The following is a 21,110-nucleotide window of genomic DNA, read 5'->3' on the forward strand; positions in this document are numbered from 1 at the left end:
TAAAAGCAGGCAAACATAAACACTTGTTCAGCTTCTTTCTTCATAGTTTTTTTAAATCTTTGCATTATTTTGTGTTGCAACTGCTTTTATGCAGCAGTTTTCGTGGCTCTGTGCCACATGTGAATAAATCTGGAGCTCTCAGTTTCATGTTGGATTCATTAATAGATATAATAAGGATTCTAACCAATGTTCCCTCTAATGTTTCATGTGTCTGAACACACAAACTCCCTGAGCGTCCCCTGGACCACTGTGAGCAACATCAGACGTGTGCACTGTGGTCACGCCAGCATCCAAGTTACATGTTTATTAAAATAATCGAATTACAGCATTTATGTTAGACTATTTTTAATTAACTGCTTTAGCCCACTTACAATGAGAAGAAGTCTTGTTCATGACATGTAGCATGTTAACACTATTGGAAGGAAATATATATATATATTTTTTATAAAGCTCTGACTGTATTATGAGTCTGTGGTCTGGGACAGAGTCTGTAACTGTCTGCAAAATACAGGATATAATGACCAATGTTGGGCAATTAATTACATAGTTACTTCTTCAAAAAAGTAACTGAGTTTTGCAAACAAAGTGTTTTGCAGCTGTTTAACTAAAAATGCAGCCAAGGTGTTTTTAAAATAAACATTTCAAACTATTTACAGAACAATCAGCTGTTCTGCATCAAATCTGATGCCACACAAATTATTTGTGCCACTCCAAAAAATAATTTCTGTCCACTATGAGATGAAGGAGAACAACAGCCTGATACCTGCAGGCCTGACAGCAGCAGATGTGTCACTGCTGTAACACCTGTAACACTCAGCAGTCGCCTCATTGTTCTGACACACAACAACACTGTTGACTACACTACAAACTAACTACACACTAACTACACACTGACTACACACTAACTACACAAGATTTGTGCTAAACGTCACAAATCTCTCACATCTCAAAACACGGCGTCACTCCTAAAACTTCCCCCTTCCTAAACAACTAAATGCCATGTTGCCATATCATTTTTTGATTGGTCAACATGGTACATTTTTCCACCAATAGGAAAGGGCGGAGTTTTATTGGTTTCGTCTTTGCTCACAGGCTTTCAATCGTTTTCCTTATAAAGTAAATATATTATATATATATATATTATAAAGACAGTATTCAGGAAGAAAACCAAACATTGCAGATATTTTATCATAACTCTGGTTTTCGTGGCCGATCAACACAATTTAAAAACTGGTATAAAGTCCACACTTTGTCCGTCAGTTGCTCCGTCTGTCCTGCTCACATCTCCAGTGGTTGTACACGTTGTCATTAACGTGGCTTCACTCCACATCAGCCGCTTTGCTAAAACACCGGTGTCGGCACATAAGGACGCTGTCACAGCCTGTCAGCGACGTTGATTAGCTGCGTATATACGAATGTGAATCGCATTATTGGCTGGACTGTGGGATAATGTGGCATCGTTCTGATCCCATACAGGAGCAGCCAGTCACTGACTCACACTGCAGAACAGAATTGTTAAAGTTTTCATTTGATTTCAATTCAGGTTAGATTTTTTTTTGTGCACAACGCAGATTTTCTGTGTGCAGAGACCATGCCAGCAGTGCTCAATCGCGCACGCGCGCAGCTTAGAGAGAACATTGATTCTAACTGTGAAAGCTCTTTTTCCTGAACATAGAAAAGTGGAACTCAGTGGGTCTCTGGTCTCCAGACAGATGCTGAGTCATGACATTCTTACAAGCGTTGGGTGGACTGAGAAGCCCTCTTTTTAACTCCGCCCACCTCCGAAATAGAGGGTGTCATTACATGTATACAAATGCAATTATTACAAAATTAAGATGTTTCTCTACACAGATACTCAGTCCACTGAATACACAGTTTGTTTCCCGGTGTCATAGCAACTGTTCTTATTCTGTTACTAAATTCTGATTGTGACCTTTTCCTAAATGAGCTGCACTCACTTTAAACCAGTGAGATGAATAATTGGGGACTGCATCAGAGCATCCTGGCGGGAAACATCTTAACCTGGTTCGGGAACAGCACCATGCAGGACAGACGAGCTCTACAGAGGGTTGTGCGGTCAGCTGAGCGCACCATCCGCTCCGAGCTCCCTGACCTGCACTCAATCTACAGCAGGCAGTGCTGGACCAAGGCCAGGAAGATGGTGAAGGACCTCAGCCATCCCAACAACAGACTGTTCTCTCTGCTGAGGTCAGGAAAGCGATTCCGCTCCCTGAAGACCAACACAGAGAGACTGAGGAGGAGCTTCTTCCCGCAGGCGATACGGTCTCTCAATCACACCACCACACAGTACTGACCCACACATATGGTTCTTACACACACACTGGACTTTCTGGACATTGTTTTTGCACAACACTGGTCACTATATTCTTCATTTCCGGTTAATACTTGTACAGCTGCTGTTATTGTGTATATATTTATTTATATTTAGATTTCTTCATACATTCTTATATAGTTCTATATTGTGTATTTTGTTGTACAGTTATTTTATTTTCAACTTTAATTTATATATTTTATCTTATTCTTTCCCAGTTAAATTTACCCTTCATTCTAATTTGTGTTGTACAGTTATTTCATTTTTAACCTTAATTTATATTTTATTCCTTCCTAGTTAAATTTACCCTTATAATTTTTCATATTTATTTCCTATCTTATTCATAGCCTTTTCCTTTTTTGTTCTCTTTAGGTCACGAGCAGTTGTCCAAGCATTTCACTACATATCGTACTGTGTATGACTGTGTACGTGACAAATAAAATTTGAATTTGAAAATTTGATTTGAATTTCATGCTGAGGCCACAAAGCCAGAGTCAACCACCTCATGTATTCAGTTGGTGAATTTGATACAAGAGGCAAGATTTAAGCTGCCTGTGAGTCTTGTTGCTGCATCTGTAAGCCCCTTTGCAACCCACTCCCACCCAAGTTTCTCCTTTTTATGCCTTTTCTGACTAAATGCCATATCTCTTATCTCTGTTACATTATGAAATCTGTCATGTGCAACGAAAAAAGAATTTCAGAAGTCACTAATAGCAAGATGGTGATTGAGAGCTCAGTTGTGAGGGACTAAAGTGCATTGACCATGCAAACATCAATAGACAAAAAAGCAGAGAGACAGAGAGGTGGACAGACTGACACACTTAGTCAAAGACAAACATGCACGCAGGCTGGGGCTGTTCTAGGAGACATCCTGGGGATTTCTGTGTGCATTCACTTCATGTTCCCCCCACATTCCACTCTGTTCTCTATGACCTCAAACACACACACGCACACACACCTCTAATTATAACACTCAGGTAAACTCCAGTTCAGGAGGAAGAGAGTACTTAGCATTGCTATAGCAACCGTATCCTAGTTCTGGTTGCTGGGGGAGACTGTTTCGTGCCACCTCTGTTGGGAGACAGAAAGACCATGTTTTCATGTGTGTGTCTTTACGTGTTTCATGATCCTGGCATGTTCAAACTTGGTAACATGCTGGAAGTTGCTTCAGTCTCTGGGTCCTCAGAGCCTCAACAAACGACTGTATGATGAATAAATATATAATAAAAAATTAATAACTATACATCATTTTGATTAATCTACTCTTAGAGTGAATAAGATCACATGACTTGAAGTGACATCAGTGTAGGTCATCATACAGCCATCAAAATCCATTTGAAATATCTTATTGCCTACAATCTATTGTCAATGTGCAGAAATGCAATACAATGTAACTTAATGTTTGATGATCTAATCTCATGATACCCTTATGTAATCTAGTCTTTGACATTGTCTAATTGAATGTACCCTAATCAAATTTATTCCAACTTAATCTAATTAATTTAATATAATCTCATGTAATCTAATCTAGGAAATTCTATATTATTCTAACATTGTAGAGTATATTTTATCTAATCCACTCTAATTTAGTCGTTTCTCTCCTCATCTTTCAAGGAGGCTTTCATTAGGTTGAGAATATGTGAGTGTTGGCAACAGGAGAACAACCTTAAACTCCCTCCTTAAACACATAAAACATCACAGAGGGGATTTCAGAGGTCCCACCTCTGCTAGACCAGATGAATTACACTTTAGGGTGAAGGAATTTGCAGGTTCTGAAGTTTTGAAGCGGTCTACATTAACTTAAGGTCAGCGTTGTGCTCTCAGTGTTTCCATGAGACGGGCTGAGAAAATCCCCGCAGCTCTGATTGTGTTTTAATTTCTCATCAGTGACACAGCAGCTCTTGAAATAGCAGCTAAACTATGGAGGCGGGTCGCCTAGCAGTTAGCATCACAGCACAGACCGGCCTGGCTCCGAACCAGCGCTTTGATCACAGCCGAACGGTTACTGCATGTGCGTGTGTGTGTGTGTGTGTGTGTGTGTGTGTGCGCGTGCGTGGCACTTTGATCACCACATTTGGTCACATTAATAACAGAGTCGTCTCCAATGTGTTATCATTAGAACATCTAAACCATCCTGATTACCAGGCACTCACAAGGACACACATGCAGTGTTGTGTTCTGCTGATGCACTCAGGCCGGCCTGATCCTGATGAACTTGTTCACAGTAACCAAGAAAAATATTCATCAGCACTCCCGCTGGAGTTAAACAGGGAACCGCTGAAGAGAAACATGAAGCTCAACAAGCATAAATTCAGCGTTTTACTGTGTTCTGCTCTAAAGAGAGTCAATTTCAGGGTGTGATTTCATGTTCCTTACCCCCTTAAAACAACCAAATTGATAATTCACAGACATAAAGAAATCCTTAAGCTGTGCAAGCTCCAATTCTGTTTTCAGAATAAGCTGAGTGACACAGTCAGGCCAAAATTTACCATCTGCAGCTGCTAAGCAGAAACAAAAACCAAAGCTTTGTGTAAATGTAAAGCTAGATGCAAAAATGAGCAAAAGCTTTCTTTATACTATTCAAAAAGTCAAGAGGGAAAACAAAAAGTAAAAAACAACTCTACTAATAATGTAAAACTGTTTGCTTATTTAGTCATTAAGAAATATTATTTATGTAGCACATTTAAAATGAAAGTGCTTTCCAAAATAAACAAAAATAAAAAGGCAGAAAAAGTGTTGCTAAAACTCTGTCTACACACATTCAGACTATTCATATAAAACTACTGATGTTTCTGAAAGCTTGACTAAAATGACTGGATTTAAAAACAGTCACAGCTGATGCTCATCTGATCGTTCCAGAACAAACAACAGCAAAGGCAGGACCCTGTTTCTAAATGAGCTTTGGCTGTGAGATGCTCATCGGGAAGCAGACCTTAAAGACTCTGAGGGATGCAGGGAGGGATGCATTTCTACCACATATGCAGGTGCAAGGCCATTTAAGGCTTTAAATACATACAGTACACACTGGCAAAAGCAGTTTCTGTGTTTTGCCCCGATCAGTAATTTCGCAGTGGCATTTTGAACTAACTGTAAACGAGTGAGTGATCATTGTTTGTCTATCCTCAAACCACAAAATTTACAGGAGTTTTACAAAAAGTTGGGGTGCGTGCATAGCTGGTGCAGTTTAATGTAAATTCTCCATGGATAAATCTGCACAGTCACAAGAAACAGGCAAGCTCATCAACATTCAAACAAAGTCTGATGGCGAGATTTACATCACGAGACCCCAGAAGACCTTTGCAGACTCGTGGGCTGCCAATGTTTAAGGTTCAGAACACAGATTCTAACATCAGTGGGTGTTGATTGGTGGGTACATCCATCTGTGCTTGATCCTCTTGGTGGTGAACTTCACTGTTGCACCTTTGCCTGTTCAAGCCGACTTTTCCACCAATCAGCATTTAGTCTATACATAACACCACTGATGGCAGGCTTGGTCCCTGCAGAGATTGGTTGTTGGAATATTTCTGTGCTATAGGTCACATGATGGTAAAAAGAAAAAAATGGAATAAATAGATGCAGCTTCGTCTTCTCTAATGGTCAGCAGGGCCAGTGGTATAGAAGTCTCGGAAAAAATTGTTTTTGGCTCATTGGATTGATTCTGATGACTTTCTGTTCAAGTGTCAAGTCTTACTGAATACACAGACACACAGAGAGGGACTGAAGTTGAACTTTGGATGTAAATAGAAATGAAATTTATCTTACATGTTATGTCCTTCGTTTGTCAAAATCTTAATGTGCCATTGACATCAACTTTATTTTAGTTTGATTATGTTCACGGGGAAAAGGCAGCTTTTTACTTTTGCTTGGTTCAGCAGGCTCGCGGTCGACTTTCCATCGTGGAAAATGCCAGCGTTCTATTTATTTCAGTGAAGAGCTTTTCATGCCAAAGAGTGTAAAAGCTGCAGTGGAGGGCATCTTTAGTCTGCAGGAAAAGTGTCAGGCACATCTGAAAGGGAATAAAGGCTACTTAACCTTTTCTGGACTGTCTCACATCTCATTATCTTCAGCAAAACATTGTCCAACTTTGCTTTAAGGCTCTTCTGTGTGTTCTACATTTGCGTTAGGAGGTTCTGCTGCCTTTCACCGATGGCAGAATCTCATATATAGCTTTAGTGATGCATGCAGCTGTAATATCCCGCAGTTTAAGAGTCTAATCAGCAGTCGACTTTGAACCCATCTGTGATCAGTCAACTGTGGTTTCACTATAGTCCATATGTCAGCATTTTTAATATTCAAGTATCTGAAAGTTGCTTGTTTTCAAAATGTGGACTTTACATTTAAAAATTACATTTATTAGTTCATCTTTGGCAGATGCCTGAACCTCCTGGCTCTATCCAACCATCGCATTTTTCAGTTCATCCCAACTGCTTCAAATTTGCCTGGTGTTGTAATGCTGTACAATGAAAGAGCAGTTCTGATGTTTTGGGCTACAAGCTGATGTGCTCCACTCTGTGTGTAAGGGGGAAAGAGACACACACTCCCAAAAGTCTTTAAAGGGAATGGAAAACCATGTATAGATCTTACAAAACTGAATGCCTCCGCTGTTATAATAATTAAACTGCTTTTGTAAATTTGTAGAAGAAACAAATCAGGGTTGCTTTCTCTGGGAGTGTCATTGGTTACATGAAGAAACTTCTGCCCATCTGCTCTTTGCCTCACTCAACAACCACTTCAGACTTTGTGTGTGTGCTGCCTGGGATTTACAGTTTTTCTCAGTCGCTTTGGTGCGTTCCTCAGAACACCATTAACATTTGCACAGCAGTTAGTGCATTTCCCAAAACAATTAGTGCAAACGCACGTGCAAAAGCACGTCACATGCACAGAATTGATTATCCATACCTCAAAAGCAAGTATCCATGTCAATGAAACTGTCAGTGCCATCAAAATGAAAAGTCTTGACACCATCTTTATGAACAAGATAGTCAAATGGCATTGTCATAATAATAATAATAATAATGGATACTTTATTGATCCCCATGGGGAAATTACTTGTTTTTCTCTGCATTTGACCCATTCACTCAGTGAAGCAGTGGGCAGCCCACTAAGCAGGCGCCCGGGGAGCAGTGTGTAGGGACGGTACCTTGCTCAGGGGTACCTCAGGGTAGCCGTTAAGTGGATTCGAACCGCCGACCTTCCGATCATGGGGTGCCCACTTTACCTACTGAGCTATCCCTGCCCCCTGTCATGTTTCCACTATGACAGTTTATAATTTCAGTGTTTCCCATTGCAAAAGCAATTGGTGACACCTGAAAATGCTGACGACAGCACTATGGCCTACCTGTACAGCCATCTGAAATGTGCAGTAAAGTCACTGTAGATGTTATGGGAGTCTTGGGAGTAACTGAGACACTGAATACGTACGTTTCACATTTCCATTGTGTAGAAGTGTTTGTAATCCTACAGAATTGTGCAAAAGAAAAATATGCTACAGTCACTTGTTCACTGTAGAATACATGTAAACATAAAATCACCCATTTGGTAGAGCCTCCTCATGAGTGACAGCTGTAATTCACCTGAGATCAATTGTTCAATTTCGGAGACATTTCCAGGAACAATGATACAGAAAGGTATAGGATTTGCTTGACAGATGGCCAATATTTGGCATGTGATAACTAGTTCAACAATTTTGTGTGTGATGACTCAAGCAATGGATGTATGACTATTAGTTTTATTGGGAACGGCTATTCAGCATCCATAGGTATGATTACTTTTGACTGACATGACATAAACAAATGGAGATGTCAGAAAGCAGCAGGGAAATGTATGGAAGCAACTGATTCATGTCCAAAATCATTTGCAGTTTGTTCAGAGAGAGGAGAAATTGCTACTATGATGTGCACAAATGACTGAGTGTTGTGGAGGTTGAACTAATAGTTATGAGAATCTCAATTCTGATCTGAGAAACGCACCAAAGCGACTGAGAAAAACTGTAAGTAAGTACAATGCAGGTACTGATATAATTTGGATGAACCAATCTCATATTTTGCTATAAGTTGTTCTTTGTGCTGTCTCCCTACAGCTACATTACTCACAGTGAGGCTGCTGGGCCGATGACAGCTCTTGGTAACTTGCTGTGTGGCCCAATGATATAACACATATAGCATTTAGCAGGACAGAGCAAGATCAAGAAAGCATTTCTGTTCAGTTTCAACTTTTCTATTTCAGTCATGACACCAAACGTTTTTTACACTGACAAACACAGCTGGTGTCAAGAAATGTCACGGCACTAATGACTAAAAAACCAGCATGTAAATCATAGTTACCAACAAATACCACCATGTCTTCACACAGACTACACGTGCTGTTCTGCTTTATATAGTGAGGCCCTCAATTGCATGTTCTCGCTCTAAAATTCTTCAGGGGTTCTCAAAAGAGAACCCAAACAATAACCCTGATCCTGACCGAAACCTGACTTACTAGCTCGAAATTTAAATCTATCCCTCGAACAGACCTGTCAATGTGTCAAACATTGGAAACATTTGATATTTTAAAAGTCTTTTTTACATTTATACTATATTTATATTATATTTTAATATTTTATATACTTTTATTATATTTAATATGATGTGTTTAGAGACTTCTGTACATTTTAGCTACAAAAACTAGGCTTGGGCATTGAGGGAAGACTTAAACATGAAGACATTAGGAATACTAGTTCAAACACAGTCTGGTGTTAACAATATACAGATACATAGATATAGATACAGATATTGAGATATCTGAGTAATGAGCTGATAGGGAGATTTTGTTTGTCAAAGTTTTTTCCATTAACTGTTTTAATATAAAGGTTTAACATTGTGTGATTTGAATGGTGTTTACTTTCCCCAGCTCTGGTTTCACCGAGGGACCTCAGTCCTCTACATGTATTTTGAAAGAGAGGAGCAGCCTGACAACTGCTCTCGGCTGCTGTAAAATCCCTGTGAAACGAGCTCTCAAGTGGCTCATTACTTAGCTATGTGTGTTGGTATGGGAAGAAGTCGTGTTGGCTTTGATTCAGACACTTGTTGGCGTTCCTCGAGAATACTGCAGAGTGCTAAGTCATGTTCATTTCACCAGCTGCGTCCGAATGATTTATAGCGGCGAGGGATAATGTGACGCTACAGAAATAGAGCCTGAGGGGGCGTCGGGGACGGCGTCTCAGCGGTACGGGGAGCCCACTGTGGAAGGAAGCCGTGGGTTTGAGATCAGCGCTGGATCTGGCTGTCAGTCCCACTGTGGATCAACTCTCACTCCAGAGAAACTTGTGAGAACTCACTTCACTCTTCTTATCTCTGCTCTTCTTTACACATACTTCTCAGGCTTCTCCGTCTTTTTTGACCTGCTGGCTTAATTTTTCCTTTTCCCCCACTCTTTAAATATCTTCCTTTAATTTTGGTTTTTAATGAAAGAATCTGATGTACAAGTGCATTTGTCAAACACATTATGATGGAACTGACAAGTAAAGCTGTTAATGTCTCAGGTTTGTACACATTGCAGTATCGGATGTTGTGAAATTGTTGGTTTAAATGGCGATAATGCTGTGAATGTAATGATGTCCACTGGAACATGACAGCTGGACTTTATGTTTTATATACATGGTGGTTAAGTGATGTGGAGGCGGAGGAAACTTTATTACAACTGCATCATTACAGGGAACATGTTTGAAATCTTCAACAATTGTCCAACTAGAGAGAAGCAGACTGTTGCCTGGTGGCCCTAAAATAGACATTCAAGTAATACTTTGAGAAAATTATGCCATCATGTGTCAGAAACATCATCTCACTTGATATAGATAAGCATCAAGTTGCATACTGACTAAACTGCTCTACAGAAGAAGCCTCTGCACACTGAGACATCCAGCAGTACAAAGCGTTACATGAGGATGCTATTAGTGGACTTCAGTTCTGGATTTAGCACCATCACGCCCTACAAACTGGTCAACAAAATGCAGCCTAGGGTTAATAATTACCTGTGCTTGTGATGGCAGATTGTGAAATAGTGACAACTTCAAATGTATTGATTTGTCCAGCAGGAGGGCAGATTTCAGACAACAGTCAGGAGACAGCCTACTGGTTTGAAACAGTTTAAGGGTGACGATCTGAAGCTTAACATTCCTAAGGCAGAAAATCACCACTGATTTCAATGGAGTGAAAGGGAGAGAACACCTCCTCTTAAATATAAACAGAGAAGCAGTGGAAAATTAAAGCTTATTGCAGTGTATATATCAAACTGACCTCCAATACCTCCAACACAAAAACTTTACTTCCTTAAAAAGCTGAAACTGGCCCAGCTCCCACAGGGACTGCTGGTCCAGTTCTATGGGAACATAGAGAGGATTTTCACCAACACTGGCAGCCAGCTGCATATCTGCTGGAAGGAGAGGCCTGCATCATTCCCAGACTTTGGCACCATCTATGCCAGCCGAGTGAGGAAGACGGCCAGCAGCAGTATTTTTAAAGACACTGCTCTCCCTGGCCACTACCTGTTCAAGCCACTGCCATCTGGCAGGTGGTTCAGGGCATTCAAAGCTCACGACAACAGTCTGAAGAGCAGAGTTTTCCTGAGGGTGTCACCTCCATCACACTCCTCTTTACCTCCCGGTCAAAGAACTGATTTTAAGAACTAGAATATGATCACACCAACTTGAAATGAATTGTATTTGCATTTAATAATTTTTTTTTCATTTTGGTGAGAGACACCACATATCTCCTTGTACCTCAGTATCTTTACGGTAAAGACTATTGAGCTTCAGATTTGAGGAGCAGATTTGTTGCATTCAGAATGAACACCGAGCTTGGCAAGTGTCAATGATAAAGATAAAAAATTATTAACTTTTGATCTTGTATAAAATGAAATCAGCACTGAAAAAACAGTCTTACAAATATTTCTTGCAGCCAAGAAATTTAAGCTCTGAATAACTGATTTTAAACTTTAAAATAAATGTAAATACTTTTTATTTTTTTAAAGTAATTTGAATGAATACATGAGTAGAAACAAGAAATGTAGGTGCTTCCACACAGATGCACCACCTAATAAAATTAAAGACTTAACATGCATTAATGCTCTGCGTTAGCTATGAAAATACTGAGCAGGCCCAGTTAATTTTGATTTTATTTGGGGTTTTTCTCCCATTGCTTCCAAAGGTACAGATTTCAGATATTGTTCCCCCCCAACAAAAAATATCATCATAAAAAGGATTGAAATTACTTAGTCATTTGCATCACTGGGAATTTTATAATGTTTTTCTAACAAAGCATGGTCTTTTCTTATTCAGCAGTTAGTCTTTTTAGTGCTGTCAGCACTATGTTTTGTTTTATATGATATGAATATCAATTATAAGTTCAGGATAATTTTTACTATAGGTGTGACCACACACCCATTGTGTTGTGAACTAAATCAGCAGCTCCTCAGCATCAAATCCCGGACGAGCCCCCAAACAGAACATAGTTCATTAGCTGGAAGTAACCAAAAACCACCAACATAGTGCTGGAAGGATGGCGCAGGGGCAAAGATTGACAACACCTAGCTCTTATACTCTCCAGAAAGAATGCCTGGTGCTCTCGGCTGGGCTGATGAAGTCTACCTACTGGGAACCTATGACACAACACAAGAGACAAATAGTGGGAAACAAAGGGTAGGTCCAGTCAAAGTAGGAAGGTCATCACAACAATCTTGTGCAGCTGGAAAAGCTAAAACAATATAGCAGGAGGTCTTTTTATTGCTCTCTGCAACGTGTTTACCAGCATGGTAACAAAAACTGTTCAAACACGATTGGACTTTGACACATCAGACTACATAGCTAAAGAAAAGACAACCAGAAGACTTCAGGTCCCAAAAATCCAATCGCATGGCTACAAATTCTTCCTGTTTATTTGCAGAATTACCTAACACACTACTAACACTTGGTTAGTAAATTTATCACATCCTTGGCAGTTTGTAAATGAAAAGCTTTGCTTTACATTACAAAGACTCTCAGAGACAGCTCATTTAATTGTGACAATCCACTTTCCCTTGACTGCAAAACTTTTAAAATTCAGTTTTAGGTTTTTAGTTTGACAAGATTTCAGGTAAAAATTTCTAAAATTGACAAACAACAATCTCACAGATCCATTAAAACAACTGGCTACATTTCTTGTACTTTTATCTGTGGATAGCAACATTTTCACTAATCTAATGAAGTTCTTTAACTTAAACCTTGGTCAGAACTTCGCATCATAAAGCTGCATTTAAACCCATTTACGTGAAATCTTTCCAAAGTCTCCAGAGAGGATACGGGCCCGTCTGATATCAAGTAATGGAAAATTTTGTGTCTTCCTGTCGCTAAACCATAAATCCACTATGAGGTGTTATCTGACCAGAGTATCAAGTGATGGAGGATAATTTCAGCTTCAGTCAGACACATCAACACAGTCTACTTTATTTTATCTGTATTTATTCTTTCCTGCTGGCCATATGTCTCTGTAGTCACATCACTTGGCCAGGCATGAGACGATATCGATCAGAGCTCATGCACAGTGTATGGCCACCATCTGCTCCCACATGTCAACAGTGTCCACGCATTCCATGTCAATAAACCTATTTATCAATAAATATTCATTTCTCTGAGAGCACTTCCTCCTTGGTCTCCAGGGTGGACTTTGTCATATTTAATTTTTCATGCAGACTCCATAATTTCACTAGAATCAGCTCTGCAGCAGTCAGACTGTTTACTCACACTGTTACATACACAACAACGAAAGGCAGATTACTGTATCTTAGTATTTTTGTTTTACGACTTTTGGAAAGTAAAGCTTTGACTTTGATCGGGTTTAAGGAGAAAACTGTTTTAACAAAGGTTATGGTTTGGGAAATCTCAAATAGATGTGCACACATACATAAAAGGTTGGAAAAGGTTAAGATTTCTGGTAAGAGAACCTTTCTGGTTCCCATTTGTAGCCCAAGTTCGACTGACAAATTTTTTATTTTATTATTGATTTTATCTCTACTACTTTTCATTTATTTTCTAATTGCTCTTGATTTAATTGAATCCTGTTTTACTTAAGCCAGAGCTTCCCAAAGTGTGGGGCCCGCCCCCTACGGGGGGCGCAGTATGAAAAGGGGAAAAAAGACCCAAAAGGGGGGGGGCATAGCAAAGAAGTTTGGGAACCACTGACTTAAGCCATGAATTATTTTTAAAAATCTTTATGTCAAGTTTATGTTATCGTCTTGGAAGTCATCTGTTAAGACCTCAGACTCTAATAAGCGTGATTGAAATATTATTTTTGCACTGCACACTGGATATGTGGAAGGTAACAGAACACAACCTAAAATGTCAAAATAATATAACTTCAAGCTAATAAAAGACGTAGTTGTAAACTACTTTGTGTTATTGTGTATTATGTTATGAACGGTATATGCAGTGTTTAGACTGGAAGGCGGGCCTGTGGCAGTTTTGTGACTCGGGTCTGCAGTGATGATAATCCATCCACCTTCAGAGGCCATCAGGAGACTCGATGATGGGTTGCTAGACTTCCCCTCTCAAGAGAACCTTCACTCTCTCAGATATACACTGTTAGGTGTAACTGTTGCTGTTCTTTGTCAAATCTCTTGCATAAAATATAATAAAGCCTCTTTAATACAACAGTTCAGTTAAGATTTTTGTGGAGCGACTGTATTTATGGTTAAATTAATCTGTTCTGGCCACAAAGCAAATTCAGCTCCACTTATGCTGCTACAACCACAGTGGAGACACTTAATTAACAACTGCTTCTCCTCCTAATGACAAAAAAGACACAACTCACTCTTTATCGCTTGTTTTCTGCCAAGCTTTACATTTGTTCATAATTATTTGGTGGTAGAGAGGCAGAGGAGGATGAATAAACTGGATCAAATTAAAAGCCAGCTACTTACAGACAACACTCAGTTATAAGAACAACCCACACTGGAAGAATAAAATGAACTTTATTGATCCCTAAGGGCAGAATTAGGTCAAGGCAGCAGTGGAAACACAGGCGTAGGCTGAAGAACCAGGCGAGATGGAGTCAGAGAACATTAATTAAAATACAATACCAAGAAAAATATGACCTACTGGGATGGAAACGGCAATAACACTGCTGGGATTTCTGCAGACTTTCTTTGAAAAAGGCATTTTTTCTTCCAAGAAGTGACCAACAGCACACAGTCCAAACACAAAAGGACAGGTGACACCTGAGCTGAGCACAAATAAAACTGTCAGCAGACAGCTGCGTGTGAACACACCCACCGGATGAAAAACAGCATCAGAGTCGACACCGTGACCTTCTCTTCCAGCCTACGTTCAACTCCCTCAGACAAGATAATGCCGACCATCTTGATCATGACCCCTCATGTCAGCTGTGCTGATGGACCAAACCCTCCCACCACACACACACTGAATCATGGGTAACCAGAGGACAAACAAGAAAAAAGGGACAGCGATAGCAGCTCTCCTTACTCAGGGAGAAGTTGGGTTTTGTAGGATTGTGAGTGTGTATGGTATAACTCAAACAAAGAAACCTAAAACCACAGGTAGCATCAAATTTGTGCTTTGAATGTGATCTTCCAGCTGTGATTGCGTCTGATAATACATTTCATACATTTTCTTGCTTATCTAAAATGGCTTTGGAAACATGTGCTTACGTGTGTGCAATCAGAGCCTGCTCAGATAAGCTCAGTAGATTACAAACGGACTAGAAGTGGAAGCTACAAAATCTACATAACTATATCCTCCTGAGAACCGAGGAAAACTTTTGTATGATTTCCTTCCTCTTTGGAGCTAAAAGAGGCCACCCAAACACATTTTATATAAATGGAAAGCCCAGCATGTCCTCTGTTTAGGTCACCAGGACCAGGAGTAGGGGTAGCTCAAATAAGTTAAAAGATATAGACCAAAAACAAATACATAAATGAATATGCTGGAGGATATGCAGATATTAGTTTATAGAGAGAAGAAATTAATGATAATTTAAATTCTAGTTCACTTCAATTCAGTTCATTTAAACAGCGCCAAATCAAAAACAAACAACAGTTGCCTCAAGTCGCTTTATAAGATAAAGATGAAAACTCTACAATAATACAGAGAAAACGGGGCAAATGCTTTGGCAACAGTGGGGAGGAAGACCTTGTTTTGAACAGGAAGAACCCTCCAGCACAAAGAGGCTCACAGACAGGCGGCCATCGGCCATGTCTGGTTGGGGTAAGGGGAGGAAGGCAGGATAAAAACAACACTGAAGGACCACTTAATTTAACACACAATTTAATTATCTACTTGTGTCTCTATGTTTGAAATTCAACATGCTTTCCACCGAGAATGAATCTCAAATTTTAAAACTGTCAAATAAAGCTCGTCAGATATCGCCACAAACAACACATTTTAGCAACCAGGGATCAGGGACAGCCACAAAGCTGACCTCAAAGCACAAAGACACGCTTATTCAGGGCACACTCAGCCAGCTCTCACGGGCACTGGGAAAAATCCCCAGTGGCAAGACATTTTAATTCAGTTGGCCATGATGTGTTAAGTTAAGTTTCTAAGGTGTAGAAACATTTTCCTTAAAAAAAAATTGGTTCTTCAGCCTCATTTTAAATACCCAACCTTTAAGTAAAGTACATGAACCTGTTACATGAAAGTCAGTCAAAGCATTCCTGTAATAAGTCTCCTGGACACGACTCTAAAGCACAAAGGTGTAGATGCTAAAGTCCAGTTGGACTAAACACATGAAATAACCATTTACAACCATCAAAAAGGCAGTTAGGCTACGTTCAAACTGCAGGCGAAAGCGCATTAAATCCAATTATTCTGACCCTCTGCGACCCATATCCAATCATGGCATGACAGTGTGTCAACGGCACAAATCCGATATTTTCAAATCCGATCTGGGTCACTTTCGTATGTGGTGCTGAATCCGATACATATCTGATGTTTTAGAAAACGACTGCTGTTTGATGGTCATGTCGCATTAAATCCGTCTTTTATATCACTGACACAAGACAGACGCCAATTATCAGCTAGAGCGCGTTTGCTGTCGCATTTTATTTGTAGTGTGAACGAGCAGACAAAAAAATAGGATTTGATCAAAAAAATTGGAATTGAGCATCAAGACCTGCAGAGTGAACGTAGCCTTAGACCCCCACAGCATCTAATAGTACTTTAGAGGCTACGCTGAAGGAGCAAAAACATAAGCACATGTATCACATGTTACCAACCACCACAACACCTGCGAAGAACCACAGCAGCACCGGCCACATTAGGCAACGTAAATATCCTGTTAGTGCTGAGAACAAACTGAGGGAACAAATGTTCGTCACTACCTTCCATAATCTACGATAGTCATATTTCACACAGAGCTAAGATTTCTGGGGGACAAAGCAACACATATTTGATTGTTTATAAATATGACAGATAGAAAGTTATTTTTATAAAAAGAACCACAACTGGACGATAAGCCTGGTATCAAAATAAAAGGAGCTTTCATGTATGCTATAACTTTTTTGATGGTTAAATAAAACAATGACAAAGGTCATTTTGGTTTTAGATCCTGTACTTACAGAGTTAGGAGGGCTGAAAAATATCTGGGAAATTAGTTTAAAGCGGTCCAAGTTCGGAGTACTTCGATATATAACTTCGATACTATAACCGTGAATACTCATGGTATTAAGATAAAACATTACATTTTATTTAATATACTTTATATCAAAGAGGCAGTGCTACACCCTAAACATAATTACAAATTAAGTTGTCCAATGAAGTGTCCAAAAAATGTCTTTAAATATCTCATAACTGAGGATTTTTACAGCTTACCGTGAAATGAAGTGGAGGAGAGGCTGTAGCTGTGGCTGGTGAGCTGGTTATAACCTTTTTATAAGAGCACAGCATACATTAAATATAGTTTTTTTTTTTTCACAAATACAATCCACGTTGCATTAATCGGACCAATATTTTGGGAGTGGAAGAAGAAGCAGTAATAATAGTTTATTTGCTTTGTATCCAATGCAGATCAAACAGTTCTGCTGCACAGATAAAGGAGCGGGTTTCATCAAAGTTCTTTTTCTTTGTACCGAGGAACTGAGAGTGCTTTAGTGCTGCCTCTTATCAGCACACACACACACACACAAAGACACACTCTCTCAGTTATCTCCCCGTGGACCAGCGTTTAGGTGGTGGAAGCCTCTTTTGTGTCTTTGGCTAAACATTGGACAGATGTCACATTCACAGCCTCCCGGAGAGCTCATAACTCAAACCAAACACACCCACAGCAGACGGAGGGAGGCAGAAACACACACTCACACGGGCACTCAGACAAAATCAACCTGCATTCTGAAAACTGTTCTCAATACTGTACTTGAGTTATTGATCAGTGCAGCTTTTAACATAATGTTTTAACCATTTATATCAGAAAGAGAGTGCACTGAGAGCTTTATGGCATGTGCAACATTCAGTCACTCTCTCACACACACACACACACACGCACATGCACACACAGGTGAAGATGGAGGTGTATCACCAATTGCCAACAAACACACACAGATGCAGAGTTGGAAATGCATCGGCAGAAATTAATGCTAAACTAATTTAATGGAACACACAGAGTTGTGCGGCAGAGACGTGGCTACCACCAGCAGTGAACGCTAGGCTAATGGAATGATGAATATCAGCTATATGACGCAGTGTATTCCAGGAAATTCAACCCCCCCGGCAGCTATTTCCTCAGACTTGGGTCAAGCCATATTTCTCGCTAACTGCTCCGATGACAGCAGAGTCTCTCTAAGAGGAAGCTGGGTCAATGATGATTAAAGCCATACACCTCCACCTTTTGAATTTGCTTTTGTGTTTTCTGGTCACATTATGGGGCAAATAAGAGGCTCGAGCTGTTTTCAAGGTTTAATGAGAAAACAGCTTCTCGCCACAGCTGGATTTTCTTATTGGGGACCGCAGGCACGTGAGGCTGAAGTAGATCTGAGTTTCTCATTGGGCAGAATAACATCCAGGTATTTTCTTTCTTTCTTAACACTTACTGGATTTCCTCCTCTTCTGCTACCTTCTCCAGCTCTTCTGCAGATGCTACCGAGTGACCTCAGAGACATATTCTCTCCAGTGTGCCCTGCATCTTCCCCGAGCTTCCACCAATCTGTTAATGCTTCAAAAACCTCACCTAGAAAGCATCCAGGAGGCCTATCCCCTCCTCAACCTAGTGCGTTCCATCATTAAAGGGGGAACAGCTCCCTTCATAGATAACCCAGTTCTTTTACCTGAATCAGCCGTCCACTAACTTTTTTTGTCTAATAACTACACACAGTTCATGAAGCTTAGGTGGGATTCCCCATGAGGTCCAAGTACACAGCAAAATCTCCAGTGTTAAATTAACACTAGTGTCTATATGGGCCCACACCTCTGAGTGTTAAATACAACACTGTTGAGTGTTAAATTAACACTTTTGACAGTGTTATATGTTTAAAAGTAACCTAGTCAGTTTTGAAGATTAACAATGGCTAACACTGAGCAGTGCTGATTTTCTAACACTGGAAAATAACTCAAAATGTTAGAAATATTCCAGTGTTAATTTAACACTGGAGATTTTGCTGTGTACCAACACGTATTCCTATTAATGTGTGTTAACGACAAACAAAAGGACTTTTTTGGATAATTCACTGAAATCCCCCAAATCATATTCTTATAGCAAACAGTAAGAGCTCTCACTAATGTCGACTTAGACGTCAGATTAGATTTGATCTGTGGAGACTATACACCTGAGATGTGACATTTTGTTCCTGTCCAAAAGCAAAAAAAGACCAAACGTCCCTGTTATGGCCCTGGCCATGGCTGTATCCCAATTCAGGGTCTGCAGCCTTAAAGGCCGCATTTCAAGGCCAATTACGTCACAGCGGCGTGCCGAAGGCTGTCCCAATTCAAAGGCTGCTCGAAATGCGGCCCTGAAATGCGTCCTTCATTTCCCTGAATTTTAAGGCTGTGGCAGTGTAGACTTCGTGGCCCAACATATCCCAGAATGCATAGCGCAGCGGTGGGTGTGGATAAATTTGCAGAAAAAAACGGCGGATGAGGGGCCCCCGAAGAGTAAACTTTAAGTACTGAATATTATGTCACTTATTTATGTGCAAATGTTTAATAACGAAGAACATTAAACATTACTGTTGGCCACATGTCGGCAAAGTTATGTGACATTAGTGACGTTTGTACTAACTTGGTTTTAAAGCCTTTACTTTAAAATATACGCCGTCCAATAGCTGAGCTTAATCTTACAGAGAATGATCAAAGCTCATGTAGAAACAAACAAATGAACAAAAGATTTTCTCCTTCATTTCTGTCAAACAAAGCTGTATGACACGTTTCCAGTGGTTAGTATCATGGTTGCTAGGCAACCTGGGCAGCGCGACGGAGGCTAGACCGTCCCATTTCACAAGTCTCGCACTTCCGGCCTTAGCAGTCTTTGAGTACGCGGCCCTTGAGGATCGTTGAGGCTGCGTACTTTAAGGCTGCAGACCCTGAATTGGGATACAACCCATAATGTGCTTTGGTGGCTGTTTCTTGTTCTGTGTCTTTAAGTCTCTGCAGGTCCCTGATTGGATAAGCTGACGGCTGCTGATTGGTCCCCTATTCATGCGGTTGCTTTCAAAATTCCTCACTAGCAGTTGTCCTGGGGCAGCAGCAGACCTGACCCTGGCCTCCAAACGCTGTGATATTTGTGATTCTCGTGACCTATTGAGCTTGTATATAGTGTGTAAATTAGCCTTCACTTGTAAATAGCACCTTGTAAACAGTGACTGAAGCCGAAGGGGTGAGCTGCCCTGTTGTTTTCTGTATTGTTTCCTCCTGTTTATTCATTTAGGGAGTTAGGCATACCATTTGTCTTTTGTTTGTTCTTTTCATCACGTAGGGTTTAGGTAGCACCTCCTTGACTGATTAAGCTGGTTTTGTTTGTTATTTTGGCCTTTGTTCACCCCGGAGTCACGCTTCAGTTTAGACAATAAACCACTGTTCACGAAGAAATTGGTTTTCCCTCTGTGTAGGCTTTTGGTGACCAGGGCGGGGTCAATCCTTTTCAACTCTTATGTTATGTTCCTGTACCCCTAGACTGGGGCGTAACAGTCCCTTTTTGTTCTTGACTATGAATCCTGGGAAGTGGAAGAATAGCCATGGCTGAAGTTACCCATATTGCATTTCTAAAGAGCAACATGTCAAGCTGTAATAGATTTTAATAAGATGAGCACAGAACTGGCTCCATGGATCAGAGCCAATCAGTTAACAAAGCTAATCATCCATGATCAATGTATTGTACATTTTTAAATGTCATTTTTAGCACGAATCCCAAAATTGGGCTTATGCTGGCGCTCCATCCGTGAAACCAAAGGGATTTATTGTTTCTTGTAGTGTACATTTCTTTATTTCATCTGAGTCATATCTTTAAAATCAAATGTGTCATCATAGTAACTGAAGATGGTGAAGAAGAAAAGGTCAGAGTCTTATCTTGCAAGTTGTCTCCTCTGCTCACGAGCTTTGGTTGGCGACCAAAACAATGAGATCACCACCACAATCAGCCAAGATTTCCTTCCTTCCCGATGAGTCTCTGTTCACCCTTAGAGAGGAGGTGAGGAGCTCTGAGCTCTGAGCAGATTGCCGTTCCTTCGTGTTCCAAAGCAGTCTGTTAAACCTGAACCGATCAGGACGCCTCCTGGACGGCTCCCTGTGGAGTCCACCTGGGATGCAATCCAGAACACTCTCTGGGTA

General features: G+C 40.3%; 1 protein-coding gene and 1 long non-coding RNA gene across 2 annotated transcripts in view; one reads left to right on the plus strand and one right to left on the minus strand.

The window, feature by feature from the left end:
• LOC113029618 (uncharacterized) overlaps nt 1–21,110 on the plus strand; it is a 430,622-nt gene that overhangs the window by 158,840 nt on the left and 250,672 nt on the right. The window lies entirely within an intron of this gene.
• LOC145431199 (uncharacterized) overlaps nt 2,421–21,110 on the minus strand; it is a 190,416-nt gene continuing 171,726 nt past the window's right edge. Inside the window, exon 2 of the long non-coding RNA XR_013911574.1 lies at nt 2,421–2,602. This is a non-coding gene — a long non-coding RNA (uncharacterized LOC145431199). The remainder of the gene's footprint in view (nt 2,603–21,110) is intronic.

The sequence above is a fragment of the Astatotilapia calliptera genome, chromosome 9 (genome assembly GCF_964374335.1).
Source record: "Astatotilapia calliptera chromosome 9, fAstCal68.1, whole genome shotgun sequence".
Classification (NCBI taxonomy): domain Eukaryota; kingdom Metazoa; phylum Chordata; class Actinopteri; order Cichliformes; family Cichlidae; genus Astatotilapia; species Astatotilapia calliptera.